The sequence below is a fragment of the Cherax quadricarinatus genome, chromosome 5 (assembly GCF_038502225.1).
Source record: "Cherax quadricarinatus isolate ZL_2023a chromosome 5, ASM3850222v1, whole genome shotgun sequence".
In the NCBI taxonomy this organism is placed as follows: domain Eukaryota; kingdom Metazoa; phylum Arthropoda; class Malacostraca; order Decapoda; family Parastacidae; genus Cherax; species Cherax quadricarinatus.
In genome coordinates, this window is record NC_091296.1 from 14,226,353 (window position 1) to 14,249,490 (window position 23,138).

The 23,138-nt window shown below is 41.8% G+C and overlaps 2 protein-coding genes across 2 annotated transcripts in view; both read right to left on the reverse strand.

The window, feature by feature from the left end:
• The window catches only part of LOC128684684 (enolase-phosphatase E1), a 93,800-nt gene extending 87,781 nt beyond the window's left edge, over positions 1-6,019 (reverse strand). Inside the window, exon 1 of the mRNA XM_070100400.1 lies at positions 5,414-6,019. The gene's annotated coding sequence lies outside the window, so the exon portion shown is untranslated. The remainder of the gene's footprint in view (positions 1-5,413) is intronic.
• Positions 1-23,138, reverse strand: part of mbt (serine/threonine-protein kinase PAK mbt) — a 558,896-nt gene that overhangs the window by 165,527 nt on the left and 370,231 nt on the right. The gene's annotated exons all lie outside the window — the stretch shown is intronic.

The following is a 23,138-nucleotide window of genomic DNA, read 5'->3' on the forward strand; positions in this document are numbered from 1 at the left end:
TGTGTGTGTGTGTGTGTGTGTGTGTGTGTGTGTGTGTGTGTGTGTGTGTGTGTGTGTGTGTGTGTGTGTGTGTGTGTGTGTGTGTGTGTGTGTGTGTGTGTGTGTGTGTGTGTCGTGCCGAATAGGTAAAACTTGCTATTTTGGCTTAAATAGCAACGCCCTTCTTGCCGAATAAGGAAAGCGAAAATTTGTATATACAATAACTTCGCAAAAATCATTCTGAACCTAACGAAAAAAATATATTTCATTGTAAACTTATCTAAAATATATTTAGTTGGATTAGGCTAAATTAAATTGGGCTTGTTATAATAGGGTTAGGTAAGTTTTCTAGGGTTCTTTTGGTACAAAATTATTAATTTTTACATTAGCATAAATGAAAAAAATATATCTTTAATTGTATAAGAGAAAATTTTGGAAAGGACTTAATTTTAAATAACCAGTTTTACCTATATATATCATGCAGACATGGTCATGAGGTTCAGTTGTTCAATCTAAACATCAGAACGAGGAAATGTGATTTAAGTGACTTTGACCGTGAAATGGTGCAGGTGCCAGACGAGGGTGTATCTCAGAGCTGATCTGGGATATTCACACACAACAGTCTCTAAAGTTTATAGAGAATGGTATGAAAAAGCATAAAGCATCCAAAGGCAGCAGTTCTGTGAGCAAAAATTGCATTGTTAAGACAAGAAGATGACAGTAACTTAACCACACATTATAAAGTAACAGAAGTAAGACACGAGAGAGAGAGGGGTGGGTTGATTGCATCTTCTTGGACTGCAAGAAGGCCTTTCACAGTTCCTCATAAGAGATTAGTGCAGAAGCTAGAGGATCAGGCGTGTATAACAGGAAGGGCACTGCAATGGATCAGAGAATACCTGACAGGGAGGCAACAACGAGTCATGGTACATGATGAGGTATCACAGTGAGCACCTGTGACGAGCGGGGTCCCACAGTGGTCGGTCCTAGGGCCAGTGCTATTTTTGGTATATGTGAACGACATGATGGATGGGTTAGACTCAGAAGTGTTCCTGTTCGCATATAATGTGAAGTTAATGAGGAGAATTAAATCAGATGAGGATCAGGCAGGACTTCAAAGAGACCTGAACAGACTGGACACCTGGTCCAGCAACTGGCTTCTCGAATTTAACCCTGCCAAATGCAAAGTCATGAAGATCGGGGAAGGGCACAGAAGACCGCAGACGGAGTATAGGCTAGGTGGCCAAAGACTGCAAACCTCACTCAAGGAGAAAGATCCTGGGGTGAGTATAACACGGAGCACGTCTCCGGAAGCACACATAAACCAGGTAACTGCTGCAGCATATGGGCGCCTAGCAAACTTGAGAACAGCGTTCCGTTACCTTAGTAAGGAATCGTTTAAGACACTGTACACCGTGTACGTCAAGCCCATACTGGAGTATGTAGCACTTGTTTGGAACCCGCACTTGATCAAGCACGCCAAGAAATTAGAGAAAGTGCAAAGGCTTGCGACAAGGATAGTTCCAGAGCTAAGGGGAATGTCCTATGAAGAAAGGTTAAGGGAAATCGGCCTGACGACACTGGAGGACAGGAGGGTCAGGGGAGACATCATAACGACATATAAAATACTGCGAGGAATAGGCAAGGTGGACAAAGACAGGATGTTCCAGAGAGGGGACACAGAAACAAGAGGTCACAATTGGAAGTTGAAGAGTCAGATAAGTCAAAGGGATGTTAGGAAGTATTTCTTCAGTCACAGAGTTGTCAGGCAGTGGAATGGCCTAGAAAGTGGCGTAGTGGAGGCGGGAACCATACATAGTTTTAAGAACGAGGTTTGATAAAGCTCATGGAGCAGGGAGAGAGAGGACCCAGTAGCAACCAGTGAGGAGGCGGCGCCAGGAGCTAAGAATCGACCCCTGCAACCACAAATAGGCGAGTACATTACAACTAAGATATACAGAAGAGCATCTCTGAATGCACAACACATCGAACCTTGAAGTGGTTGGGTCACAGCAGCAGAAGATCACACCGGGTCCACTCCTGTCAGCTAAGTACAGGAAACTGAGGCTACAGTGGGCTCAGGCTGTCCAAAACTGGACAGCTGAAGACGAAAAGCATCGTCTGGTCTGAGGAATCACGATTTCTGCTGCGACATGCAGATGGTAGGTTCAGAATTTAGCATAAAAAACATGAATCCATCCTACCTTGTGTCAACGGTTCAGGCTGGTGGTGGTGGTGGTGTAATAGTGTGGAGAATGTTGACCTGATACACATTAGTTCCCATGATACAAACTGAGCATCGTTTAAATGCTACAGTTTACCCAAGTATTGTTGCTGACCATATGTATCCCATTATGGCCACAATCTACCCATGATATCTTAATAGCTTTCATAAAGAAGACATGAGACAAATATTCGGAGTAAAACTTACCTTATGAAAGTACAAAATGTATGGAATTGTCTAACAATTAAACGGATAACTAAAGCTAGTTATTTACCAATGTTGAGTTTGTTTTTCTGAGGTGGCAGAATAATAATAATAATTATTATTATTATTATTATTATTATATTCATGAAGAAGGTGTCAATCTGTAGTGGTCATATAGCACCTGGTGAATGGAAGATAATCAAGTATGATCCGAGGAAGAGGAGGATAGTTCCACTTCCTTGGATCAAGAGCCCATCAGTATCAAGGTACAGCCTCCTTCTCAAGAGTATAACTGACAGAAATGATAACTAACATAAATGAATACATTTGTAATGTTTAGATATTTCAGTTAGGCTATGTTTTGCTCTCCGGAGTCTATTAAGCCTCAGTGTACGTAACAGGACAGAACAGTGAACATATATGCAGCGATAAAGTGAGATGAAACAGCAGGTGACAAAAGGTGAGGTCATTAGGTTTAAAAGTAAAAGGTAATTAAAGAAAGTATAAACTGATCATTTATATCCAGTGATAGCAGTGTTGTGGGGTCTGAAGATAATTTTTGTTAATACCTCTGAGATGTAGAAGCTTCTGCTGTTTTGAGTGATCATGTCTGATGTGAGAGAAGCTTCCAGACACTTCTTATGAAGCTAAGCTTACAACCTTTCATTTCATGAGATAGTTATGAGTTATGACGAACCATCAAGTGATGCAACAATCCCTGAATAGCTCATCATAACTCATAATCATCTCATGAAGTGGAAGTATACCATGCAATCTGAAAATCATGAGATGTGTCTGGAAGCCTCTGTCATATCAGTCATGGACACATTCACTCAAAACAGTGAGTCAAAGCTTCAGCATTTCAGAGGTAGGTTAGTTGGCTAAATAATGGGATTTATAGTTTATCGACTACACGAGGGGTCATTGAGGCTACACATAACCTGTTCATCACCAGTCACAAATATTTTAGTCCCCAAAATAGGGATTAAAATAAACTCTGCATGTATTCACTAAGAGATGTGCACATACGTACATATCTCAGGATCATCTTAAAACCCCACAACATAACATATATATAAGCTCATTTTATACTACTTCGTCAGACCACCAATGATTTCACTTTCTGTCACCTGCCACTTCGCCTCACTTTACTGATGTATATACACTCATTGTTCTGTCCTGGTAAGTATGCTTGATAAGTCTCCCTGCAAACTAAAAGTAACCTGAATAGAATATCCAAACGTTGTAAAATGTGTCCACTGACATGGATTAATTTTCGGTATATATACGTACTGTATATCATTTATACTCTTAAAAACGATAATACTGACATGCATAATAATATATAGAATAATTAAGTAACAACTGACAATACTGAGAGACCAACAAGTGAAATTATTTGTATTATCACATACAATGAAAAGTTGGCTACGAATTTCAAGAAGTTTCTGTACAAAGTTGAGTGCTTATTTTAAAAGCTGATATCCTGCCTCAGATAATTTGAATGTCCAGCCCAATGTAAGGTATCCTCCCACCTCCAAGGAAGCCACCCGCAACAGCTGATCAACACCCAGTCAACAACTGCTAGGCAAATAGGGAGTAGGAGATGAAAGGAGAATTGCCCATATGTCTCGTCCCGCCTGAGAATCGATTCTGGGTTCCGTCGGTTGTGAGACAAACACTGTACCAGTGAGCTACAGGTCATCTGTTATACGTATAGAACAGGAACTATGAGGGAGCTCTAACCGGATTAGAAATTGTTTCATGTATTTCTAGATGGGTTAGAAAATTGTTTTGATTTCGTAATTATAAGGACAGTCCAAACGTTACCTAAGCCTAGAACACCACAAAATCTAAATTCTGCCCTGCCTAGAAATGTACGTATATACACAGATGGTTTATCACTGCATTCATAGAGAAGGGAAGCGCTAAACCTGCATGGGTTATACAGTGCCTGGGGAAAAAGGAGGCAATCAGGTTTGATTCAAGAAGGGAAGTTCAGCATCAAGGAACCTCCCGTGAGGGGAGAGATACTTTAATCTTCGAGATGAGAGTCGCCTTGACTTTGTGTCTAGAAGACTGCCAGCATTATTGATCTTAGCTTAGTGATGTTCTCTAAACCTGACAAAGTAGTTTAGAGACTATTTGAATTAACTCCAGAGGGTTAATAACCAAATATAACCCAAACCAGGGAGGGTCGCGTCTATTGGGGTCATTAGGTCCTCCAGTAAAACGACATGACAGCAGTCCACTAACTCTTAGGTATCTATTTACTAGTAGGTAACAAAATAAACAGGAGTTAGGAGACTTGCTCATCTGTCTCGCCCCACCCGGAATTAAACCAGTGTCCTTTCCGGTTGTCAGCCCAACGGTCTACCATGGAACTGACAGCTACATCAGTGTCAGTACATAAATATATTGCTGTTAGTACATAATCTGTAAAGCATAATCATTGATATATATATATATATATATATATATATATATATATATATATATATATATATATATATATATATATATATATTTTGATCCAAGGAATGGGAGAATAGATACAATTTCTTGTATTAAGAGTCCCTCACAGGTATCAGGCACTACCTTTAGGGAAAAAATAATCTTAGATACATAGACCGGTGTAGACTACAGGAAAAAGTATAAACAAACGTCACATATTGTGAAGACGAGGCTTTAAACCTAACAAAGTGATCTATGTCACTGTTAATAAATGTCACTGTATAACTGCGATATATAATCATTCTCTAAACTAACTGCGTAGCTGTAGCATACATATTTACTAGAAAAAACAAGCAAAGTTGAGGGAATTTGCAAACACGTCAATATGCCTTCCAGCCGGCGAAGCGGTAACTTAAAAAAACTCGAATCCCGCCCATTCCCCCCCCCCCCACGAGGTGTTGTAAGTCTGGGCTAAATAATGGCTTGATATTATTAAATAATTTTGTTGTATATAACCTGTTAGGTTAATAAGCTTAGTTGCTAAATACACACCTGAATATAAGATGATGATGTATTAGTCACTGCAGTCATGAGTCAGCATCACACTGCCAAGGTCATGGTTTTCAGACTTCCAAATTGTAATGTTTTGATGGGCCTCTTTAGTGAAGGTACGGGCAGAATAATGGCGTTGTGTGACACAGCACTTTGCTAATGCTTTTTCACACCCCTATGCTACAGAATCTACAGGTGTAAAGAATTTCTTGGCATGCAATGGCAACATATGTCATAATGTTCTCAAATTCCTATAGGCCAGGACTTGGGTACACCCTATTGTTTTATCAATACACAAATATATAAATGTGTTTGTGTCTCGGATATATAAATGTCACTATATATATATGGCCTGATGCAACTGTACCATATTATCTATCACTCTTTCAAGTAATATAATTAATGTTATCTATTATTGTAAAAATTTATCACTGTATCACTGATTTTAAGTTCTTAGTGGTTTTAATACTTTACTGTGTCAATACATATATCACTGTACAAATACATTAATGCATAACTGGAGAATTATATCACTATGTTCATTGTACCATTAACTAGATCACTACATCATATAAAATACCGTGGCCTTTCTGTACAGCAATAGTACTTAACTACTTGGCTGTATGGAACAGCAGCTGGCTGTATTATGGACTGACAGCTAGCAGCAATACTGTAGTGTGTCCCTGCGGCATGGCTGGCCCTGCATGGGGTGTGTCGGCTCTGCTGCCTCTGCTGGAGTGCCAGTGTCTAGTTCTGTCACGGTTCCAGAAGTGTTTCACGTGCTGTGCGCGCGTGTGCCGGGGTGAGTGGATTGCGTGCGTGTGGATATACCTTGCCGTGTGTGTGTACGTGTATGTGTGTGTTGGAGTAGGTGTCGGCAGAGAATGTGGTTGGCGGCGCGACCAGCGGTACACAAAACTATTGATCTGCCAAGAGAATCATGTGTGGGTCGCGGTCATAGCCTCCTCTCCGGCACCACTGACGTCACCTCCACCAGCTGCTCGCGGATTTTGTTTTCCTTTTTTCCCCGCGGTTTATCAACAGGAAAACTCAAAAACATTAAACGATTGGATGCCTCCCTATCAGTTGTTTGTGTATTTAAATTGACTAAAGAAGGAGAAGGTTTCCAAGCAATGCTGTGACTGGAGCCATGATTTTTAAAAGGATGAAAAGCCCTTCCTGTCTGTAATTTTACACAGAAAATGGGTTTAAAATCTGCCGGAGAACACCAAAGAGAAGCACAAAATAAACGATAAAACTCATACTATCCAATCATTTGAACAGGCCAACAGATTGTGTTAAACTTTACTGAGTAGGCATATATATAAACATCAAAGAATATATATTCATTCCTTCAGATGCATTTTAGTGACATACAGAAGAAAACGTATGTTCCTTCTACACTGATGAGCGGGAACTTTGGTTAAGAGAGTTTAAAATCATCTCCCTATAGTTGAGCGTGTGTATGTGTGTGTATATATATATATATATATATATATATATATATATATATATATATATATATATATATATATATATATATATATATATATATATATATATATATATATATATATATATATATATATATATATATATATACACACATACACACGCACCCACCTGGAGGTTCAAAACTCAGATGAGGCACAGGGATTAAGGAAGTATTTCTTCAGTCTTGGAGTTGTTAGGAAGTGGAATAATCTGGAGAGTGTAGTGGAAACAGGATTAATACATAGCTTTATGAAGAGGTACGACAAGGCTCTTGAAGCAGGGAGAGACTGGACCTAGTAGTGGCTAGCGAAGAGGCGGGTCCAGTAGCTATGACACGACTCCTACAACCGCATATAGGTGAGTACACATATAAGGTAGCCTCTCTTCCCAGCTCATACCCATTAACTTTGTACTCAGATATATGCGGTTGCAGGGGTCGGGTCGATCCACAGCTCCTGGCCCCGAATGTGCATGCGTTCGTACGTGTGTGTGCGCGCGCGCTCGGACACTACAAACGGATGGTATGTTTACAAACATCAAAAGATAAGTATCAGAGCCGCCATGTATTGTGCAATTGTTGAGAATACCTGAGCTGAAATACCTCACTCAGCCTTCCTGGAATATTATCGTTAGGATTCGAACATATGCAGTGTATATACGAAAAAAATTTACGTAATCAGAAAATATATCTTCCTTATACTATATATATATATATATATATATATATATATATATATATATATATATATATATATATATATATATATATATATATATATATATATATATATATATATTGCAAAACAACCACAGGGTTAGTTGAATGATAGCTCTAGGCCTTTTTTGTTGCAATCAACACATCTTCAGGAGCTTGCAATGTTGCAGAAACGAGTAGGAAGTCCAGGTGTATGTACACCATTAATCAGAAAAATACGGATTCTCCACATTCCTCGAGCGTGTGAACACACTGTCATTAAACACTATCTTTCAGTACAACTTTGATGGTCCACCGCTGGTGCTGTCATAGCTATCTTTCTTGCTGCTATAGTCAGGAATAAATCGTGTATATTATTTTGTAGCGTTGCCAACGTTCACTACATTATGTTTACTATGTAAACATTACTGGTACTGATCAAGCACTTCTGTATATTATTAGTGGACAGTACTGTGAGGTGAGTGTGTTGAGCCTCTTCTGCACGTATGTGGCATTGCCTTTGCGTTATCATAAATATCTAAACTCTCTGTTGTAATTATAAATATATATATACTTGTACAGAAACTAGTAAAAAAAATTAAATCACTACCAGTGAGAGGTTATTCCTTGTAGCATCACACTACTGCTATCGCCCTCGTGTAATTTTATGGAAACGCCCATGTAGACCATGGTGAACATATGTTACAATTTTCTCCTGTAATCGTCTGTTATTTAATTAATCCACTGCTCATTTTGACAGATGTCCGTACGTAACACACTGTCAGACCTGCTGGAGGAAATCAAGTTGATACAGCAGCTAATGCATTGTAACCATTATATTAACAACCCTCCTTCGTGATAGGTATGTTATATAAAGTTAGATGCTCCTCTAACCTTGTAAAATTGTATATAAGTCGCCGTAGCTGTACAAGACGGATTATTAAATTGATTAAATAAATAAGCCGAGTTGTTTCACCAATTTAAATATGTCACAATGATTTTATTCGGTTTGCCTAAATTTAATCTACATAACGTACTTTTCATGTTCCCATAACATGTGTGCCCTCAAAACCAATGTTAAAAAAATTGCATATCACGTGCCCAAAGCCTAAATAGAAACGTATTAACCGGCCACATGAAAGTAGTACTTGAAATCTGTCACACTAAACAAACAATTTCCATATGTCCGATCTAATGCTTTGTTATTGCAATACCGTATAAACTTACTACCCGATAGATTCCTTAACATCAGCCGGTTTCATTATCCATCAACTGTTTTCAACCAAGATAAGGCATTCCAAGAGGAAAAACCCAGCCATCATCACTCAGTCCTAGCTCTTTCCAGAAGGGCACAATTATTAAGACTCAAATAACTTCAACATCCCCACCCATCCTGCAGAATATACTTCCCATCTCTAGAATAACATACCTACACATTCTTCAGAGTGCAGGCACTGTACTTCCTACCGCCAGAAGAACATCCCCACCCATCATTCAGAGTGCAGACATTGTACTTCCTACCGCCAGAAGAACATCCCCACCCATCATTCAGAGTGCAGACATTGTACTTCCTACCGCCAGAAGAACATCCCCATCCATCATTCAGAGTGCAGACATTGTACTTCCTACCGCCAGAACATCCCCACCCATCATTCAGAGTGCAGACATTGTACTTCCTACCGCCAGAAGAACATCCCCACCCATCATTAAGAGTGCAGACACTGTACTTCCTACCGCCAGAAGAGCATCCCCACCCATCATTCAGAGTGCAGGCACTGCACTTCTCACCACCAGAACAACATCAAGCAATCTACTTCTCATGTTCAGAACTCCGGTCCATCTAACCGATCTCATGAATCTCCTGTAAATACTGATAGTGTCGTGTTCACACAGATAACACGTCAAATTCCCAAAAACCTACCAGTGTAAACTCTGATGTAACACGCTCACAGATGCATCTTTGATGCTCAAGACCCTACCTAACAAATTATTTTTATTATTCATTGGAAAGTGCTAAATTCATAGGGGTTATGCAGCGTCTGGGGAACAGGGAGTGATTAGATTTCATCCAAGGAAGGGGGAACGTAGTTTCAGTTCCCTGGACTAAGAACCCTTCAACAGCAGCATACCTCTCCCAAAATTCCTTCTCTCAGTTACTTAATCAATATTTCCAGTGCTTCAATTCCTGCCGACTCATCAGTCTTCTTCATTCACTGCGGCTGCGTTTATCGAATCATTTTATTCAGTTTTTTAACAGTCTAGCAATTCTACCGTTTTGTCTCGTGCATTTTATTGCATTTTCAGCGATGTTCATAGTTTTAAACTAACTCCAACGAAAAAAATGTCGGAAACCACTATTGAATATATCCTCGTTTTCTTCAAGTCCTCAGAAGAGAGTCTATGGGGTGACTGATTCTGCTGGGTGTGATTACCAGTCTTGGATTTTTGTTCTAAGGCATTAGAGATGTTCTCTCTCTTTTTTAAATCAAGTCTAGTGATAACTTCTATAGATTTAGTACTTTACAATGAATGTAATAATGATGTTTGAAGGTGTCTGACGTATTGCTACTATTGTAGCTTTATTATTATGTTCATGGGAACCGCTAAACCCACAGGTGACACATGGTGCCTGGAAATAGAAAGCAACCAGGTTTGATACGAGGAAGGGAAGATTAGATCCTGCTCCTCCGATCAAGAGTTCTTCAAGGGTGTGGAGGCGCCTCCCTTGAAGGGTAACTACAGGAAGCGCCGAGCAAGCATTGATACTGAACGTCAGGCTTCAACGTGGATATCTGATCCTATCCTTCATTACATTCAGTATTGTTAATGGACATTCACTTCTAATTGAATTATATATGCGTGTGTTTGTGTGTACTCATCTAATTGTTGTTGCAGGGGTCGAGTCATAGCTCCTGGTCCCGCCTCTTCACTGGTCGCTACGAGGTCCTCTGTCTCCCTGCTCCATGAGCTTTATCATACCTCATCTTAAAACTATGTATGGATTCTTCTTCCACTACCTCACTTTCCAGACTATTCCACTTTCTGACAACTCTTTGACTGAAGAAATATTTCCTAGCACTAAATTTGATTCATCTGAGACGTCAACTTCGAATTGTGATGCCATTTTGCTGTGTCCCATCTCTGTAATATCTTGTCTTTGTCCACTTTGTCAATTCCTCGTGGTATTTTATATGTCATTATCATGTCCCCCCTTATCCCTCCTGTCCTCCAGTGTGGTTGGGTTGATTTGTGTGTACTCACCTATTTGTGGTTGCAGGGGTCGATGCATAGCTCCTGGCCCCGCCTCTTCACTGATTGCTACTAGGTCCTCTCTCTCTCTGCTCCATGAGCTTAATCAAACCTCGTTTCAAAACTATGTATGGTTCCTGCCTCCACTACGTCACTTTCTAGGCTATTCCACTTCCTGACAACTCTGTGACTGAAGAAATACTTCCTAACATCCCTTTGACTCATAGGAGTCTTCAACTTCCAATTTTGACGCCTTGTTTCTGTGTCCCATTTCTGGAACATCCTGTCTTTGTCCACTTTGTCAATTCCTCGCAGTATTTTATATGTCGTTATCATGTCTCCCCTGACCCTCCTGCCTTCCAGTGTCGTCAGGCCGATTTCCCTTAACCTTTCTTCGTAGGACAATCCCCTTAGCTCTGGAACCAGCCTTGTTGCAAACCTTTGCACTTTCTCTAATTTCTTAACGTGCTTGACTAGGTGTGGGTTTCAAACTGGTGCTACATGCTCTAATATGGTCCTGACGTATGTAGTGTACAGAGGTTTGAATGATTCCTTACTGAGGTATCGGAACGCTATTCTTAGGTTTGCCAGACGCCCATATGCTACAACAGTTATCTGATTGATGTGCGTCTCAGGAGATGTGCTTGGTATTATACTCACCCCAAGATCTTTTTCCTTGAGTGAGGTTTGCAGTCTTTGGCCACCTAGATTATACTCTGTCTGCGGTCTTCTTTGCCCTTCCCCGATCTTCATGACTTTGCATTTGGCGGGGTTAAATTCAAGGAACCAGTTGCTGCACCAGGCTTGTAGCCTGTCCAGGTCTCTTTGTAGTCCTGCCTGATCCTCGACCAATTTATTTCTCCTCATTAACTTCACATCATCTGCAAATAGGGACACTTCTGAGTTTATCCCTTACATCATATCATTATACCAGAAACAACACCGGACCTAGGACTGACCCCTGTGGAATCCCACTCGTCACAGGCACCCACTCTGACACCTCGTCACGTACCATCACTCTCGCCTCCCTGTCAGGTATTCTCTGATCCACTGCAGTATCTTTCCTGTTATACGTACCTGATCCTCTCTTGTATGGAACTGTGTCGAAAGCCTTCTTGCAGTTCAAGATAATGTAGTTTACCCACCCCTCTCTGACTTACTTCCGTTACCTTGTCATAAAACTCCAGTAGGTTTGTGTCACGCGATTTCCCTTCATTGAAAGTACTCACCTAATTGTGGTTGCAGGGGTTGAGACTTAGCTCCTGGCCCCGCTTCTTTACTGATCGCTACTAGATCCTCTCTCCCTGCTCCATGAGCTTTATCATATCTAGTCATAAAGCTATGTATGGCTTCTGCCTCCACTACATTACCTGCTAGACTTCCTGACAACTCTATGACTGAAGAAATACTTCCTAACATCCCTTTGACTCATCTGAGTCTTCAACATCCAATTGTTTCTGTGTCCCCTCTCTGGAACATCCTGTATTTGTCCACCTTATCTATTCCACACAGTATTTTGTATGTCGTTATCATGCCTTCACTAACCCTCCTGTCCTCCAGTGTCGTCAGGCCGATTTCCCTTAAGTGTGCTTTTTTGTCGTGTATAAGCTTGCTCTTTTGTAGGTACTCCACCACTCTTCTGATAATCTTCTCCATGACTTTGCATACATGTCAGTGACACTCGTCTATAGTTTAATGTCACGTGTCTGTCTCCCATCTTAAAGATTGGGACTACATTTGCCGTCTTCCATACCTCAGGTAGTTGCCCAGTTTCAATGGATGTGTTGAAGACTGTTGTTAGTGGCACACACAGCGTCTCTGCTTCCTCAGGACCCACTGAGAGTTGTCCGGTCCCACCGCTTTTGAGGTATCTAGTTAAGTGTATGCGTGTGTGTGTGTGCACTTACCTAGTTGTACTCACCTAGTAGTGGTTGCAGGGGTCGCGTCACAGCTCCTCGCCCCGCCTCTTCACTGGCCGCTACTATGTCACTCTTCCTACTCCATGAGCTTTATCATACCTCTTCTTAAAGCTATGTATGGAACCTGCCTCCAGTGTGTGTGTGTGTGTGTGTGTGCATACTCACCTATTTGTACTCACCTATTTGTGGTACCCCATGAGCTTTATCATACCTCGCCTTAAAACTATGTATGGTTCCCGCCTCCACTACGTCACTTTCTAGGCTATTCCATGGCCTGACTACTCTATGACTGAAGAAATACTTCCTAACACCCCTTTGATTCATCTGAGTCTTCAACTTCCAATTGTGACCTCTTGTGTCTGTGTCCCTTCTCTGGAACATCCCGTCTTTGTCCACCTTGTCTATTCCGCGCAGTATTTTATATGTCGTTATCATGTCTCCCCTTCTCAGTAGTAGTACCAGTTCCTAGTAACCAGTTACCAGTAACCAGTGTACCAGTAGATGACTCACTACCAACCGTCTGTGTGAATCACTGACTGTTATTCACATTGCTGCTGACCATAGCATGTTTTCAAAGACCGCCCACCCGTAGGCACTGGTGAGTCAGTCTAAGACAGGGTGCAGAGAGAGGCAGGTCGGCTGTTGGTGCCTCCCATACTTCCCGTTATGTATTATACGTACTACCAGCCTACGTGAGTATTTTTACCCCATCCACGTTATTGAGCCCACATGACAAATTGGTGGCAACGGAAGGCCTGTAATTCTGACGATTACAGAGATTTCTGTAGATAAATTTCTAATGAGCCGGTCGCCATCTTGTGACTAGGGCTGCCGAGCAGGGTAACGCTCGGCCTACCTCAAGCCAGCCAGCTACCCCCGCAAGCTTCTACCAGCCTCTACAATATTCACTGGTCAGTCCTTATATTAGTGTTTATCTGCTTATTTGCATCACTCCCGAGGGGTTGACCCGAGTTTGCAAAATAAGCCAGTAGACAGTCTGTGATGCGGGAGTCTAGTCCAGCCCAAGCCGTACACCTGCCATCTCTAGTTTGTATTAGCTGTATGTCGGGACGACATACATTAGTGTCGCCGAGCTCTCAGTAGTAGTACCAGTTCCTAGTAACCAGTTACCAGTAACCAGTGTACCAGTAGATGACTCACTACCAACCGTCTGTGTGAATCACTGACTGTTATTCACATTGCTGCTGACCATAGCATGTTTTCAAAGACCGCCCACCCGTAGGCACTGGTGAGTCAGTCTAAGATAGGGAGCAGAGAGAGGCAGGTCGGCTGTTGGCGCTTCCCATACTTACCATTATATATTATATGTACTACCAGCCTACGTGAGTATTTTTACCCCATCCACGTTATAGAACCCACATGACACCCTGACCCTCCTGTGTGTGCGTGTGTACTCACCTAGTTGTACTCACCTAGTTGAGGTTGCGTTGGTCGAGTCCGAGCTCCTGGCCCCGCCTCTTCACTGATCGCTACTAGGTCACTCTCCCTGAGCCGTGAGCTTTATCATACCTCTGCTTAAAGCTATGTATGGATCCTGCCTCCACTACATCGCTTCCCAAACTATTCCACTTACTGACTACTCTGTGGCTGAAGAAATACTTCCTAACATCCCTGTGATTCATCTGTGTCTTCAACTTCCAACTGTGTCCCCTTGTTACTGTGTCCAATCTCTGGAACATCCTGTCTTTGTCCACCTTGTCAATTCCTCTCAGTATTTTGTATGTCGTTATTATGTCCCCCCTATCTCTCCTGTCCTCCAGTGTCGTCAGGTTGATTTCCCTTAACCTCTCCTCGTAGGACATACCTCTTAGCTCTGGGACTAGTCTTGTTGCAAACCTTTGCACTTTCTCTAGTTTCTTTACGTGCTTGGCTAGGTGTGGGTTCCAAACTGGTGCCGCATACTCCAATATGGGCCTAACGTACACGGTGTACAGGGTCCTGAATGATTCCTTATTAAGATGTCAGAATGCTGTTCTGAGGTTTGCTAGGCGCCCATATGCTGCAGCAGTTATTTGGTTGATGTGCACTTCAGGAGATGTGCCTGGTGTTATACTCACCCCAAGATCTTTTTCCTTGAGTGAGGTTTGTAGTCTCTGGCCCCCTAGACTGTACTCCGTCTGCGGTCTTCTTTGCCCTTCCCCAATCTTCATGACTTTGCACTTGGTGGGATTGAACTCCAGGAGCCAATTGCTGGACCAGGTCTGTAGCCTGTCCAGATCCCTTTGTAGTTCTGCCTGGTCTTCGATCGAGTGAATTCTTCTCATCAACTTCACGTCATCTGCTAACAGGGACACCTCAGAGTCTATTCCTTCCGTCATGTCGTTCACAAATACCAGAAACAGCACTGGTCCTAGGACTGACCCCTGTGGGACCCCGCTGGTCACAGGTGCCCACTCTGACACCTCGCCACGTACCATGACTCGCTGCTGTCTTCCTGACAAGTATTCCCTGATCCATTGTAGTGCCTTCCCTGTTATCCCTGCTTGGTCCTCCAGTTTTTGCACCAATCTCTTGTGTGGAACTGTGTCAAACGCCTTCTTGCAGTCCAAGAAAATGCAATCCACCCACCCCTCTCTCTCTTGTCTTACTGCTGTCACCATGTCATAGAACTCCAGTAGGTTTGTGACACAGGATTTCCCGTGTGTGTGTGTGTGTGTGTTAGTTACCATTTTGTCCTAGGCACATGTCGATTAGACACTAGGCCTGTTGTGTGTGTGTAGGTGTGTAGGTGTGTAGGTGTGTAGGTGTGTAGGTGTGTAGGTGTGTGTGTGTGTGTGTGTGTGTGTGTGTGTGTTGTGTGTTGTGTGTGTGTATGTGTGTGTGTGTGTGTACTCACCTATTTGTACTCACCTATTTGTGGTTGCAGGGGTCGAGTCCTAGCTCCTGGCCCCGCCTCTTCGTGTGTGTGTGTGTGTGTGTGTGTGTGTGTGTACTCACCTATTTGTACTCACCTATTTGTGGTTGCAGGGGTCGAGTCTTAGCTCCTGGCCCCGCCTCTTCACCGGTTGCTACTGAGCCCTCTCTCTCCCCGCTCCATGAGCTTTATTAAACCTCGTCTTAAAACTGTGAATGGTTCCTGCCTCCACTACGTCATTTTCTAGGCTATTCCACTGCCTTACAACTCTATGACTGAAGAAATACTTCCTAATATCTGTGTGTGTGTGTGTTAGTTACCATTTTGTCCTAGGCACATGTCGATTAGACACTAGGCCTGTAGTGTGTGTGTAGGTGTGTAGGTGTGTAGGTGTGTAGGTGTGTGTGTGTGTGTTAGTTAGTTACCATTTTGTCCTAGGCACATGTCGATTAGACACTAGGCCTGTTGTGTGTGTGTAGGTGTTAGTTACCATTTGGTCCTAGGCACATGTCGATTAGACACTAGGCCTGTTGTATGTGCATGCGTGTGTGTGTATGTCTTTCCATGTGTGTGTGTGTGTATGTGTGTGATGTGTGTGGCACAGTGAGTGCAAATCGTAAGCATATGCCCAGGTTTGACGCACTCATAGGGGTGAGGTGCAGGCATTTGCTGCCAATGACATCATGGCATTTCGGTGGCATGACAAACAAGATGTCACACTGCTGTCATCAGTGTAGGTGTGTAGGTGTGTGTGTGTGTGTGTGTGTGTGTGTGTGTGTGTGTGTGTGTGTGTGTTAGTTACAATTTTGTCCTAGGCACATGTCGATTAGACACTAGGCCTGTTGTAGGTGTGTGTGTGTGTGTGTGTGTGTGTGTGTATGTGTGTGTGTATATATATATGTGTGTGTGTGTGCGTGTGCTTGTGTGTGTGTGTGTGTGTGTGTGTGTGTGTGTGTGTGTGTGTGTGTGTGTGTGTGTGTGCATGTGTGTGTGTGTACTCACCTATTTGTGGTTGAAGGGGTCGAGTCATATCTCCTGGCCCCGCCTCTTCACTGATTGCTACTAGGTCCTCTCTCTCCCTGCTCCATGAGCTTTATCATACCTCGCCTTAAAACTATGTATGGTTCCCGCCTCCACTACTTCACTTTCTAGGCTATTCCACGGCTTGACTACTCTATGACTGAAGAAATACTTCCTAACATCCCGTTGATTCATCTGAGTCTTCAACTTCCAATTGTGACCTCTTGTGTCTGTGTCCCATCTCTGGAACATCCCGTCTTTCTCCACCTCGTCTATTCCACGCAGTATTTTATATGTCGTTATCATGTCTCCGCTGACCCTCCTGGCCTCCAGTGTCGTCAGGCCGATTTCCCTCAACCTTTCTTCGTAGGACAATCCCCGTAGCTCTGGGACTAGTCTTGTTGCAAACCTTTGCACTTTCTCTAATTTCTTGACGTGCTTGACTAGGAGTGGATTCCAAACTGGTGCTGCATACTCCAGTATGGGCCTGACGTAAATGGTATACAGAGTCTTGAACGAATCCTTACTGAGGTATCGGAGCGCTATCCATAGGTTTGCCAGGCGCCCGTATGCTGCAGCAGTTATCTGATTGATGTGCGCCTCAGGAGATATGCTTGGTGTTATACTCACCCCCAGATCTTTTTCCTTGAGTGAGGTTTGCAGTCTTTGGCCATCTAAACTATATTGTGTCTGCGGTCTTCTTTGCCCTTCCCCAATCTTCATGACTTTGCATTTGGCAGGGTTAAACTCAAGGAGCCAGTTGCTGGACCAGGCCTGTAGCCTGTCCAGGTCTCTTTGTAGCCCTGCCTGATCCTCATCCGATTTGATTCTTCTCATCAACTTCACATCATCTGCAAACAAGGACACTTCTGAGTCTATCCCTTCCGTTATGTCATTCACATATACCAAGAACAGCACAGGTCCTAGGACTGACCCCTCTGTGTGTGTGTGTGTGTGTGTGTGTGTGTGTGTGTGTGTGTGTGTGTGTGTGTGTGTGTGTGTGTGTGTGTGTGTGTGTGTGTGCGTGTGTGATATTTTTTAGTTTTTTTATTTAATCATATTTACCATTATTTAATTTTATTTCCACAGACAGAATCATCTGTTTAACGCAGATTTTAGTAATTCAGATTGTTTGGTTGGTTAATTGGGCTTAAAGCCTCGCGACTACACAGTTTTCATTAATGCTGCACGGTAACATTTCCAGCACCACACAAGAATACTTTACTCCCTAAATTAAGAATTAACGTAAACTACCAGTATAAATGAGCCGAGAGAAATGCACCTCCTTGAGTACACATATCTTGTACCTCAGGATATATATACACTGGGAGGCCCAGTCACAGACCGGACCGCAGGGGCGGTGATCCCCGAAACCCTCCCCAGGTATACTCCAGGTGTACTCCAGGTATACTCCAGGTAAGAGCTATGTCTCTCAGTGTATATACAGTGAGGGTTTACTTTAACCATTGTTTTAGGGATTAAAGTGTTCTTGGCCGGTGACAAACAGGTAACATGCAGCCTTAATGACACTCGTGCAGTCGATAAGTTTAAACCCAGTTAACTAAACATTATTATTATTATTATTATTATTATTACATTCGTGGAATCGAATCGAATCGAAGACGACGAGAGCTGTCGTAAGATGGGAAGGAATAAGGATAAGGAAGGATGGAAATAACTGGAAAAGGATGGGAAGGAGGGGAAGAGGAGGAATCAAGGCAAGTGGCCCAACCACTACGGGGCTTGTGGTACCGAAGTACTGGAGGCGTAGATGGAGATGTATTTCAGAAACACTGACGAAGACGATGTAGAAGCCAACAGGAACTCAGCAGGTGCTGGCTGCATCTTGCTGGATGGATGATTACTGCAACTTGAATGATGACAGGCGGCTGCAGGCGACAAGGAAGGAGCTCATCGTTGATTGGTCAGTTCATAGAGGCTTGGTGGTTACCTGGAGTCATGGCGTTGTTTTACGATTCAGTTCCGTTTTCAAGACGTTTAAAACGTTGTAGAGGGAGCAAATTTATACGTGTCAGCAATTGTTTTTGGCTGGAATCTTCTGCTTCTAGTTGGTCTACAATGGCTTTTAGAATAGTAGAAAGTTCAATTGTACGAAGAGTTCCAGCTGAGCAGGAAGAATCGATGGTAAACTTGACTGTCTTTTCGATGAGGTGAGAATAAAGTTCAGGAAGCAGCATGTCTTGATGATATTTTTCTGTAGTGTAGAAGTTGATTCCAGTGGGGAAGCGCTAAGCCCCTAAGGGTCAAGCAGCGCCTGGGGGAATGGAAGACACACAAGTTCGATGCAAGGACAGGAAGGATATGTTTATTTTCTTAGATCAAGAGCCCCTCACCGGTATCAAGGCACCTTAAGGGGATTAAATTTTAGTGTCTATACAGTGTATATGCACCGAGAGTTTATATATAATAGGGATTGGCGGAGAGCATGTATAGTCCCTTTATATAAAGGGAAAGGGGACAAAAGAGACTGTAAAAATTATAGAGGAATAAGTTTACTGAGTATACCAGGAAAAGTGTACGGTAGGTTTATAATTGAAAGAATTAGAGGTAAGACAGAATGTAGGATTGCGGATGAGCAGGGAGGTTTCAGAGTGGGTAGGGGATGTGTAGATCAAGTGTTTACATTGAAGCATATATGTGAACAGTATTTAGATAAAGGTAGGGAAGTTTTTATTGCATTTATGGATTTAGAAAAGGCATATGATAGAGTGGATAGAGGAGCAATGTGGCAGATGTTGCAAGTATATGGAATAGGTGGTAAGTTATGAAATGCTGTAAAGAGTTTTTATGAGGATAGTGAGGCTCAGGTTAGGGTGTGTAGAAGAGAGGGAGACTACTTCCCGGTAAAAGTAGGTCTTAGACAGGGATGTGTAATGTCACCATGGTTGTTTAATATATTTATAGATGGGGTTGTAAAGGAAGTAAATGCTAGGGTGTTCGGGAGAGGGGTGGGATTAAATTTTGGGGAATCAAATTCAAAATGGGAATTGACACAGTTACTTTTTGCTGATGATACTGTGCTTATGGGAGATTCTAAAGAAAAATTGCAAAGGTTAGTGGATGAGTTTGGGAATGTGTGTAAAGGTAGAAAGTTGAAAGTGAACATAGAAAAGAGTAAGGTGATGAGGGTGTCAAATGATTTAGATAAAGAAAAATTGGATATCAAATTGGGGAGGAGAAGTATGGAAGAAGTGAAAGTTTTCAGATACTTGGGAGTTGACGTGTCGGCGGATGGATTTATGAAGGATGAGGTTAATCATAGAATTGATGAGGGAAAAAAAGGAAGTGGTGCGTTGAGGTATATGTGGAGTCAAAAAACGTTATCTATGGAGGCAAAGAAGGGAATGTATGAAAGTATAGCAGTACCAACACTCTTATATGGGTGTGAAGCTTGGGTGGTAAATGCAGCAGCGAGGAGACGGTTGGAGGCAGTGGAGATGTCCTGTTTAAGGGCAATGTGTGGTGTAAATATTATGCAGAAAATTCGGAGTGTGGAAATTAGGAAAAGGTGTGGAGTTAATAAAAGTATTAGTCAGAGGGCAGAAGAGGGGTTGTTGAGGTGGTTTGGTCATTTAGAGAGAATGGATCAAAGTAGAATGACATGGAAAGCATATAAATCTATAGGGGAAGGAAGGCGGGGTAGGGGTCGTCCTCGAAAGGGTTGGAGGTTTTGTGGGCAAGGGGGTTGGACTTCCAGCAAGCGTGCATGAGCGTGTTAGATAGGAGTGAATGGAGACGAATGGTACTTGGGACCTGACGATCTGTTGGAGTGTGAGTAGGGTAATATTTAGTGAAGGGATTCGGGGAAACCGGTTATTTTCATATAGTCGGACTTGAGTCCTGGAAATGGGAAGTACAATGCCTGCACTTTAAAGGAGGGGTTTGGGATATTGGCAGTTTGGAGGGATATGTTGTGTATCTTTATATGTGTATGCTTCTAAACTGTTGTATTCTGAGCACCTGTGCAAAAACAGTGATAATGTGTGAGTGTGGTGAAAGTGTTGAATGATGATGAAAGTATTTTCTTTTTGGGGATTTTCTTTCTTGTTTGGGTCACCCTGCCTCGGTGAGAGACGGCCGACTTGTTGAATATATATATATATATATATATATATATATATATATATATATATATATATATATATATATATATATATATATATATATATATATATATGTCGTGCCGAATATGTAAAACTGATCAATTAGCGAGAACTCATTTAAAATTAAGTCCTTTCTAAAAATTTCTCTTATACGTTTAAAGATATATTTTTTTTCATTAATGTTAGTGTAAAAATTTTTAATTTTGCTCCAAAAGAATCTTAGAAAACCTATCTAACCTTATTATAACAAGAACAATTTATTTTAGCATAACCCAACTAAATATATTTTAGATTTGTTTACAGTAATTTACTACTAAACAAACACAGTGAAATGTATTTTTTTCGTTAGATTCAGAATGATTTTGGCGAAATTATTGCATACACAAATTTTCACTTGTCTTATATGGCAAGATGAACGTTGCTATTTAAGCCAAGATCGCAAGTTCTGCCTATTCGGCACGACATATATATATATATATATATAATATATATATATATATATATATATATATATATATATATATATGTACATATATATATATATCCTAGTGTATATACAGCGAGAGGTGAATATATCTTGGTGTATATACACCTCTGTCTATATGTACTGAATGGTCTATAAGCGTCAAGTGTATATATGTCAAGAGATATATATCTCCCAGTGTTTATACTCAGATTTATAAATGTGTATGCACACTGAGAGACCTATAAATATTTTTATATTCACCGAGAGGTGTAACCTCTCATTGTATATATACCAGAGGTCTATAAATATATGTTTATACACCGAGATGTGTATATACGCCATCACCAGAGATATATAAACTGCTCAGTATATGCAACCAGTGGTGTATATCCCTCACTGTATATACACCGAGAAGTGTACCGTATATATTTCATTGAATATGCACCGAGAAATATACATCTCTTAACGTATATACACCGTGAGGTCTATAAATATCTCAGTGTATACACACTTATAATATTTTAAACCCTATTTTAGGGTTTAAAGGGTTACACGCAGCATTAATAACTGACGTAATGTACAGGTTACACAATCAGTAAACCCAGACACAGCACAAAATGGAGTAATTTGCATGGCAAGCAAATATTATTTACTGTAAATAACCATAATCACTGCAGATTATATATTAGCAGAATTTGGGGGTAAAATTCTGATTTATTAAACAAACGAAGCACGTGAGTCTTTTTTTTACACGGTTGAATTTGAGAGCTGTTATGTTAACTCAGGTTACAAAGCTGAACTTTATCTATGATACACTGTCTTCTCCTTTGTCCAGGAGGCCACCAACAACACTCGGCACTTTTGCATATGTTCTAATGTGCAGGAGAGGGTTTATATATATATATATATATATATATATATATATATATATATATATATATATATATATATATATATATATATATATATATATATATACACACACAAAGAAATATCGCAGTCAGCAGGATTCGACTGGCCACAAAATAGAGCGAAACACCAACGTCAAAGACCTGGGAGTGATCATGTCGGAGGATCTCACCTTCAAGGACCATAACACTGTATCAATCGCATCTGCTAGAAAAATGACAGGATGGATAATGAGAACCTTCAAAACTAGGGAGGCCAAGCCCATGATGACACTCTTCAGGTCACTTGTTCTATCTAGGCTGGAATATTGCTGCACACTAACAGCACCTTTCAAGGCAGGTGAAATTGCCGACCTAGAAAATGTACAGAGAACCTTCACGGCGCGCATAACGGAGATAAAACACCTCAATTATTGGGAGCGCTTGAGGTTCCTAAACCTGTATTCCCTGGAACGCAGGAGGGAGAGATACATGATTATATACACCTGGAAAATCCTAGAGGGACTAGTACCGAACTTGCACACGAAAATCACTCACTACGAAAGCAAAAGACTTGGCAGACGATGCACCATCCCCCCAATGAAAAGCAGGGGTGTCACTAGCACGTTAAGAGACCATACAATAAGTGTCAGGGGCCCAAGACTGTTCAACTGCCTCCCAGCACACATAAGGGGGATTACCAACAGACCCCTGGCAGTCTTCAAGCTGGCACTGGACAAGCACCTAAAGTCAGTTCCGGATCAGCCGGGCTGTGGCTCGTACGTTGGTTTGCGTGCAGCCAGCAGCAACAGCCTGGTTGATCAGGCTCTGATCCACCAGGAGGCCTGGTCACAGACCGGGCCGCGGGGGCGTTGACCCCCGGAACTCTCTCCAGGTAAACTCCAGGTAAACTACTGGAAATAGTCAAGATTTAGAGGCAGCGCTCTAGTCCACTCGGCCACACAAATGCCATATAGTCTGGGCAACCTTCGAGTTT